This window comes from Camelus bactrianus, chromosome 18 (genome assembly GCF_048773025.1).
Source record: "Camelus bactrianus isolate YW-2024 breed Bactrian camel chromosome 18, ASM4877302v1, whole genome shotgun sequence".
NCBI classification, from domain to species: domain Eukaryota; kingdom Metazoa; phylum Chordata; class Mammalia; order Artiodactyla; family Camelidae; genus Camelus; species Camelus bactrianus.
In genome coordinates, this window is record NC_133556.1 from 8465634 (window position 1) to 8474873 (window position 9240).

Below are 9240 nucleotides of genomic sequence, written 5' to 3' on the forward strand. Positions count from 1 at the left end.
ATGCTCCCACCTCAGGGCCCCTGTGCTTGTGGTATCCTCTGCGTTGGACATTTTAGATACCAAATGGCTCACTCCTTCCACCACATTTCAGGTTTTTGCTCCCAGCCAGGCCTTCCTTGACCATATTATTTAAAGTCGCAGCTATTCACGCACAATGCCTTGTCATCTTTTCATATTTTACGTTCTTTTCAGCATTTAACAATGTCCATCATACTCTATATTTTTCTTTCTTATTTTTTGTTCTCTCTCTGCTCTAGTATGTCAGCTCTATTGGGACATCCAGAATGTCCCCAAACAGGCAAGGATTTCTGCCAATTTTATTCACTGTGGGATCTCCAGTGCTTAGAACCATGCTGGGTCTTCAAGAGAAAGTTGGTCCAGTGACTTAAATGGAGGAAAGACATCACTTTCTTGCATTCCTGCAGCCTTGCCTGCCTGCGGCCTTCCTGCTGGCATAAATGACTGATAGTGGGACAGGTTACCTGAATCAGAGGGCTTTGGAATCTCGTAAGAACCTAGGGCACTTCCAGGTGAGATGAGAAACCTCATCAGACTGAGCCTCGGGGGTTTTCTGGTTTGTCCCACATCTCTCAAATCACAGGAATGTAGCCTGTGTCTTCCTGTGTCCAAGCCCTGGGGTGAGGTAAACTGGGCCAGAGGCCCATGGAAACCAGGATCCTACTTCTTGCAGGGGCAAAGGTCTTGGGCTGGGCTTGCTGGGGCTGGGCTGGGCAGGGCTGGGAGTGCCCGGCCAGAGAGCCCAGCTGGCCCTGGGTGGGGGCTTCCCTGGAGGAAGTTCTTGAAGCCCAGGTCCATTCAGTGGACCTCTGGTTGCAGTTTCCTGTTTAGTGGGGTGGCTTTGGGTCAGAAGAGAGGCAGAACACCCTGGCAGTGTGGCTGAGATTAGGGTGGGGGCCTGAGGTTTTTGGCCAGAGAGTGGGCTTCCCGCTCGTTGTGCTGTGAGCTGTGTCTCTTGCTATGTGCAAGGCTGAGGAAAGTCACGTCCCCTCTCTGAACCTCAGCTTCCTCCTCTATGAAATGAGGAAACTGATGTCCACATGACCCACCTTACAGGGCTGTGATGAGAATGGAGGCAATGTAGGTGTCTGGCAGACCAAAAAGCAACCAGGGCCAGATAAGCCAGTGGGCAGAGAAATTGCGTGGAGAGGTGTGGGCTTTAGTGGGACCAACCTGAATTTGAGTCTAGCTCTACTCTCACCAATCAGGGGAACTTGAGCAAGTCCTTCCCCACCTGGAGCCTCAATTTCCTCATCCATGAAGAGGGGTTTGTTCTGAGTTGCTTGGGTTAGGAAGGCAGGTAAGAAGAGGTGCCTTGTTCCTGACCTGAGTGAGGCAGACCTGCTGGGCAGGGCTGTGAGGAGATGAGGCCAGCAGGACAGAAAGCTTCATGCCCAGGGGCCAAACTTCAGGGACGCAGAAGTAAGACTTTGGCTTCGGGCAGATAGCTTCAATCAGCTTTTTGCTTAGTATCTACCGTAGTTCTTACGACTCAATAATAAAAAGACAAATAACCCAATTAAAAAATGGTCAAAGGCTCTAAATAGACCTTCAGAATAGACAAGGAAGATATACAAATGGCCAAGGTGCACATGAATAAATATCCAACACCATTACTCATTAAGGAAATGTGAGTCAAAACCATAAAGAGATACCACCTCACACCTACAAGGATGGCTAGAATCAAAAAGACAATAACAAGTGTTGCTGAGGATATGGAGCTATTGGAACCCTCCTGCAGTGCTTTACAATGCACTATAAAAAGTTGCAGCTGCTTTTCAAAACAGTCTGGCAGTTCTTCAAAATGTAGAGTTACCATATGGCCGAGCAATTCCACCTTTAGGTATTTACCTAAGAGAAATGAAAACATATGTTCACACACGGAACTTGGAGGTGGTGGTGGGTATAGCTCAGTGGCAGAGCACACGCTTGGCAAGCACGAGGTCCTGGGTTCAATCCCCAGTGCCTCCATCCAGGGGGAACAATTTGTACACAAATATTCATAGCAATATTATTCCTAATAGCCCCAAAGTGGAAACATCTTAAATGTGAGTTGATGAATGAATAAACAAGGAGTGTATCTATACAATGGAATATTATTCAGCTGTAGAAAGGAATAATGTTCTGATATGTGCTACAATGTGGATGAACCTTGAAGACATTATGATAAGTGAGAGATACCAGTTTTAAAGGATGACATAGTTCATGATTTCGTTCACAGAAACTATCCAGAGTAGGAAAATCTGTAGAGACAGAAAGTAGATCAGTGGTTGCCATAGGCTGGAGTGGGGGTGTTGGGAGGAAATGGGGACTGACTGCTAATAGGTACAAGGTTTCTTTTGAGGGTGATGAAAATGTTCTACAATTGATTGTGCTGATGGTTGCAAAGCTCTGTGAATATACTACAAAACCACTAAATAGTGCAGTTTAAATGAGTGAGTTGTACGGTATGTAAATTATATCGGTAAAGCTGTTAAAATAAAAACCACTACGGTGCTCAGGGCCTGCAGTGTGTGTCTATGTGATGTGTGTGCGCCCCAGAGGGTGGGAATGAGACTGGGATGAAAATGTCTTTGAATGGGGAGTGCAGTGGGGGGAGTAGAAGGAGGGTGAGGCTCAGGGGCTCTAGGCACAATGCCTGTATCTCCCCCCGCCCCACCCATTTCTGAGCCTCCGGTCCAGAAACAGCAGCATGACCCAAGGTGGGACTGATGCTCTAGGAGTGGACCCCTCCAGTGAGTACTGACTGACCACAGGAAGAGGCGTTCTGAAGCTGTCTTGGTCTTGGAGAGAGCTACCCGTTGGTGGAGGTTGGGCAGGAGTGGGTGGAGTAGAATTTGGCTGGTGGAGTGATTATGTATGTTTAAGATGAATTGTGTGTGTGTGTGTGTGACTCCAAGGAGCAAAAGGCTAGAAAAAGAGGAACTGGGAACTGGGAGAAGAGTTCCCATAGCTAGGAGATTATTCTTTTCCCCATCTCCCACCCAGTGTCCAACCCCTAAGAAGTAGCCACCAGGACCCCAGGGCCTGCTTCTCTGCTACTGCTGCCATGGCATCCTCCTCTTTCTCCCAATCCAGCACATTCTGCCCATCCCTCCCTTCTCCCCAGTTGGCAGTCTCTACTATAATCTTGCAGTCTCAGGATCAGAAGTGAAAGTTGCATGCAGAAGTGAAGAAGGGAAGAGTCCAAACCTGAGACGTTTTGGGGCCCCAGATGCTCTGGCTGGGGACAAACACTATGGAGCCCATCTATGCATAATGTGGTTGCAGATTCCTCGGGGAAAGTGTTACCCTTTAACCAGCTGCTGGGTCTGGGTGTCAGTGTAGTGGAAAGTGTGTCTGAGGGTGTGCAGTATTTGTGTGTGATGTGTCCAGATGTGTGAGGATGAAAAATAAACAGTAATGACTATGCATATCACTAAATGTCTGTTGTAAATGTTGTTGTCAATTTCATTTGATCACAGAGCTAAACTAAATTCCCAGGGCTTGGCTAAGGATTGCACACTGCAGCCTGGGGACAGATTTCAGCCTGCAGAGATTTGTTTGACATGAACAAAGTTTTTCTAAAAACTGAATTAGGATGCGTCTAGGTGGGGAATGTATATTCCACACTTATCATCTTTTTTTTGTTTATTTTAATGAAAATTTTTATTTTGAGATCATTGTAAATTCACATATAATTGTAAAAAACAATACTGAGAGATTCACATACAATTGGAAAAAGCAACACAGAGAGATCCTGAACCCTCTATCTGGTTTTCCCAATAGGAGCATCTTGCAAGATTATAATACAATATCACAACAAGGATATTAACATGGGTGGGATACAGAGCATTTCCATCATCACAAGGATTCCTCATGTTGCTCTTTAACAGCCACTTCTCTCCTAACCGAACCCCTCCTTGTCCCTGGCAACCACTAATCTGTTGTCTATTTCTATAATTTTGTCATTTCAAGAATGTTATAGAAATGGAATTGTACATTATACAACATTTTGGCATTGATTTGGCTCACTTAGCATGATTCTCTGGAGATTTATCCAGGATTGTTATGTGTATCAATAGCTTGTTTCTCCTTATTGTTGAGTGATATTCCGCTGATATGGGTATAAACATTTTGTTGAGGGATATCTGGATTGTTTCCGATGTGAGGCTATTACAAATAAAGCTGCTGTAAACAATATACAGGTTTTTGTGCGAACATGTCTTCATTTCTGTGGGATAAATGCCTAGGGGTTCAATTTCTGGATTGTATGGTAATTGCATGTTTAGCTTTTTAAGAAATTGCCAAATTGTTTTCTGGAGTTGCTGTACTAGTTCCATTCCCACAAGCAATGTATGAGTGATCCAGTCACTCTGCATCTTCACCAGGATGTGGTATTGTCACACTATTTCACTTTATTCGTTCTGATAGATGAGTAGAGGAATCTCATTATGGTTTTGAGATGCATTTCGTTAATGACTAATGATGTTAAACATCTTTGCATCTGCTTATTTGCCATCTGTATATCTTCTCTGCTAAAATGTCTCTTCATGTTTTCTCCCAAGTTCTAACTGGATTGCTTGCTTTTTTCTTTAGTTTTACTATTGAGTTTTGAGAGCTCTTTATCCTAGATAATAATCCTTTGTTGAATGTGTGGTTTGTAAATATTTCTCCCACTCTATAGCTTGTCTTTTCATCCTCTTCATAGGGTCTTTCACAGAGCAAAAGTTTTATTTTTATATGTTTTACTTATTTATCTTGTACTCTGTAACCCTGCTAAGCTCACTTACTCTAGGAGTGTTTTTTGTAGATTTCTTTGAATTTTCTACAAGTCAGTTATGTCATCTACCAAGAGAGACAGATATATTCTTTTCTTTCTGATCTGTATACTTTCTTTTACCTTTTTCTTTTTCTTCCCTTATTGCACTGGCTAGAACTTCTAGCACTAGTTGAGTAATAATGGTGAGAGCAGCCATCCTTGCTTTGTTGCCAATCTTAGGGTGGAAGCATCCAGTCTTTTAACCACTGAGTAAAATGTTAGCTGTACGTTTTTTGAAGATGTTGTTAATCAAGTTGAGGAAGTTCCCCTCCATTCCTACTTTTTCTGAGAATTAAAAAAAAAATCATGAATGGCTGTTGAATTTTCTCAGTTGCTTTTTCTGCATCAGTTGAAATGATTATGCGATTTTCTTCTTTAACTTGTTCATGTGGTGGGTTATGTTGATTAAATTTTGAATATTGAGCTAGTCTTGCATGCCTGGAATAAACACCAGTTGTCATGATGTAGAATTCTTTTTATATATTGCTGAATTCTATTTGCTAATATTTTGTGAAAGATTTCTGAGTGTATACTCACGAGAGATGTTGGTCTGAAGTTTTCTATTTTTGTACTGTTTTTGTCTGTTTTAGTATCAGGGTGATACTAAAGAGAATCAGTTGGGAAATGCTCCCTTCTCTTCTGTTTTCTGGAAAAGATTGTGTAGAAATCATATTAATTCTTATTCTAAATTTTTAAAATTTATTCAAAACTTAGTAGATGTGATGGTTAATTTTATGTGTCAACTTGACTGGGCTAAGGGATGGCCAGATAGCGGTAAAAAAATATTCCTGGATGGGTCTGTGAGGGTGTTTGTGGAAGCAATTAGCATTTGATTCAGAAGACTGAGTAAAGAGATCCCTCAACAATGTGGACGAGCATTATCCAATCCTTTGGATGCCTGAATGGAACAAAAATGTGAAGGAAGGGCAAATTCCCTCTCTCTCTTCTTGAGCTGGGATGTCTATCTTTTCCTGCCCTTGGACATTGGCACTCTTGGGTCTCAGACTTTGGACTTGTACTGAATTATACCATTAGCTTTCCTGGTTCTCCAGCTTGCAGATGGCAAGTTGTGGGACTTAGCCCCGATAACTGCATGAGCCAATTCCTTTAATAAATCCCCTCTTATGTATATCGACATATACTCTATTAGTTCTGTTTCTCTTGAGAAACTGGACTAATGTGGTAGAATTCCCCAGTGAAAACTGAGCCTGGGATTACTTTCCGGGATTTTTAAAATGATAAATACTCAGTACTTATGGGGCTATTTAAATTATCTGTTTCATTTTGGGTGAACTGTTGTAGTTGTGTTTTTTATGAGAAAACTAGAACATTTCACCTAAGTTGTTGAATTTATGTGTGTAGTTATTTATAATATTCATTATTAACCCTTTGATATCTGTAGAGTCTGTATGATAGCTCCTGTTTCATTTTATTGGTAGTTGTGTCTTCTGTCTCTTTTTTTCTTGTTTTGGGTCAGTCTTTGTCATTTTGACCAGTTTTTCTCCCCCCAAAGAACAAGCCCTTTGTTTCATTGATCTTCTCAATTTTCAGTTTCATTGATTTCTTCTCTTCTGTATTATTTCCTTCATTCTACTTGCTTTGGATTTATTTTCTCCTGTTTTTCTAAATTCTTGATGTGGGGGCTTAGATGATTGATTTGGGACTTTTCATAATGTATGAATTTAGTGCTATAAATTTCTCTCTCTGTACTGTTTTATCTGTGTCCTACAATTTTGATATATTTTCATTTTCACCTAGTTTAATGCATTTAAAAAATTTCCCTTGACCTACGGCTTCCTTTTGAGCTATTGGAACAAGAAGTGTGTTGTTTAGTTTCCAAGTGTTTTGAGATTTTCCCTGTTGTCATTCTGTTATTTTTTTTTAATTTAAATTTAAATATTTTATTGAAGTATAGTCAGTTTACAATGTTGTGTCCGTTTCTGGTGTACAGCATAAAGTTTCAGTAATATGTATACATATACATATTTCCTTTCTATATTCTTTTTCATTATAGGTGTCTATAAGATATTGAATATAGTTGCTTGTGCTATACAGTCTAAAATTGTTGTTTATCTGTTTTACATACAGTAGTTAGTGTCTGCAATTCTCAAACTCCCATTTTATCCCTTCCCGCCCCAAAATATAGAATGTTTCACGAATTTGCGTGTCATCCTGTGCAGAGGTCATGCTAATCTTCTCTGTATCGTTCCAATTTTAGTAATATGTGCTGCCGAAGCCAGCATTGTTACTGATTTCTAACTTGATTCCATTGTGGTCAGAGAGTGCACCATATGCTTTCAGTTTTTAAAACTCGGTTGAGGTGTTTTTGGTCCAGGATATGGTCTACCTAGGCTCTTGAAAAGAACATGTGTTCTGCTGTTTTTGAGTGGAATAGTCTATAAATGTTGATTAGATCCTGTTGGTTGATGGTGTTGTTGAGTTCTATACCTTTACTATATTCTGTCCAGTTGTTCCAATAATTATTGAAAGAGGAGTGTTGAAGGTTGAAGTCTCCAACTATAATTGTGGTTTTGTCCATTTGTCTTTTCATTTATGTCAGCTTTTGCTTCACAATTTGCACCTCTGTTGTTTGATGATGCATACACATTTAGGACCACGATAATCTTCTTGGTAGATTGACCCTTTTATCATTACATAATGTCCCTCTCTGTCTCCAGTACTTTTCTTTGCTCTGAAGTCTACTTTATCTCATATTAATACAGTCACTTCTACTTTCCTTTGATTAATGTTTTCATGCTATGTCTTTTCCCATTTATCCTGCCTATATCATTATACTTGAAATGAGTTTCTGGTAGACAGTATAGAGTTGGGTCATGTTCTTAAATCCATTGTGATACTTTATTTTAATTGGTGTATAGGCATGCCTTATTTTATTGCACTTCACAGATACTGTGTTTTTTTAAGTCGAAGGTTTTTGGTAACCTTGCAGGGAGCAAATCTATTGGCGCCATTTTTCCAACAGCATATGTTCAGTTGGTGTCTCTGTGTCACATTCTGGTAATTCTTGAAATATTTCAAATTTTTCATTATTATTGTGCTTGTTATGGCGATCTGTGATCAGTGATCTTTGAAGTTACTATTGCAAAAAGATTATGACTCATGAGGCTCATGATGGTTAGCCATTTTTAGCACTGAAGTTTCTGTGTGTGTGTGTGTATATATATTTTATTGACGTATAGTCAGTTTACAATGTTGTGTCAGTTTCTGGTGTACAGCACAATGCCCTGAAGTATTTTTAAATAAGGTATATACATTGGTTTTTACACATAATGCTATTGTACAATCAGTTGACTAAGATACGGTGTAAACATAACTTTCATATGCACAGGGAAACCAAAAAATATGTGTGACTCACTTTATTGTGATATTCATTTTATTATGGGGACCTGGAACTGAAACTGCAGTATTGCTGAGGTGTGCCATGTGTAGACTATTTACATTTACATTTAATGTAATTATCGATATGTTAAGGCTTAGTCTGATATTTTATTTTTTGTTTGATGTTGGTTCTCTCTGTCTTTTTGTTTTCCTGTTTTCTTTTTTCTGCCATCCTGTGGATTACTTGAATAGTTCTGAAATCTATTTTGGTTTACCTATAGTATTTTTGAGTGTATCATTTTGCATAGCATTTTTTAGTGATTGTTCTGGATATTGAATCATATATATATGACTTATCACAGTCTATTATGTGTCATTTTACCTGTTCAAGAGAAGTATAGAAACCTTATCTCTCCTTATGTCCCTTTACCCTCTTCCACTTATAATAAAATTGTCTTAAACATTTCCCCTCTATATGTTTTGAACCATATCAGACAGTGTTGTAAGTTTTGCTTCAACTGTCAAACACAATGTGTGAGTTTAGAAAAGTCAAGAAGAGAGGAAAACTTTTTGTATTATATTTATATAAATAAGTAAATAAAGGCATATATATGTATTTTTTATTGAGTTTGGCTATTATTTAGTAAAGTATGAAATCAGTGTCTATTTATATAGGAAAGTCAAAATGGAAAAGCACATTAGAAAAATTATAATCCCCCCCATTCAAAGATACCAATAATGACACGTGGTTGTACAAGTTTCCAGACCATTTTCTCGTCACTTCTGTTCAAAAGTGGTATCAAGTAGAATGCAAACTTATGACTGTGGGGACTTTGTCTTTATTTTTAGCACTAGAATAGTGCCTAGCAGAGAGCAAGCACTCAGTAGATACTTGTCAAATGAATAAATGAGTGAGTCCTATTGTACTAGTGTGTTATAAATATAGTAATTAAAATTTTCTTAATTAAAAAAGTTTTTATATTTTTATCCTGGTAAAATACATATGACATAAAATTTACCATCTCAACCATTTTTAAGTGTACAGTTCAGTGGTATTAAGTACATTCATATTGTTGTGCAAC

General features: G+C 39.1%; 1 non-coding gene across 1 annotated transcript; it reads right to left on the reverse strand.

The window, feature by feature from the left end:
* Nucleotides 1-6955: 6955 nt before the first annotated feature.
* On the reverse strand, nucleotides 6956-7061 carry LOC123613510 (U6 spliceosomal RNA). The gene has a single exon (XR_006720874.1). It is a non-coding gene; the product is annotated as a U6 spliceosomal RNA (small nuclear RNA).
* Nucleotides 7062-9240: the final 2179 nt, after the last annotated feature.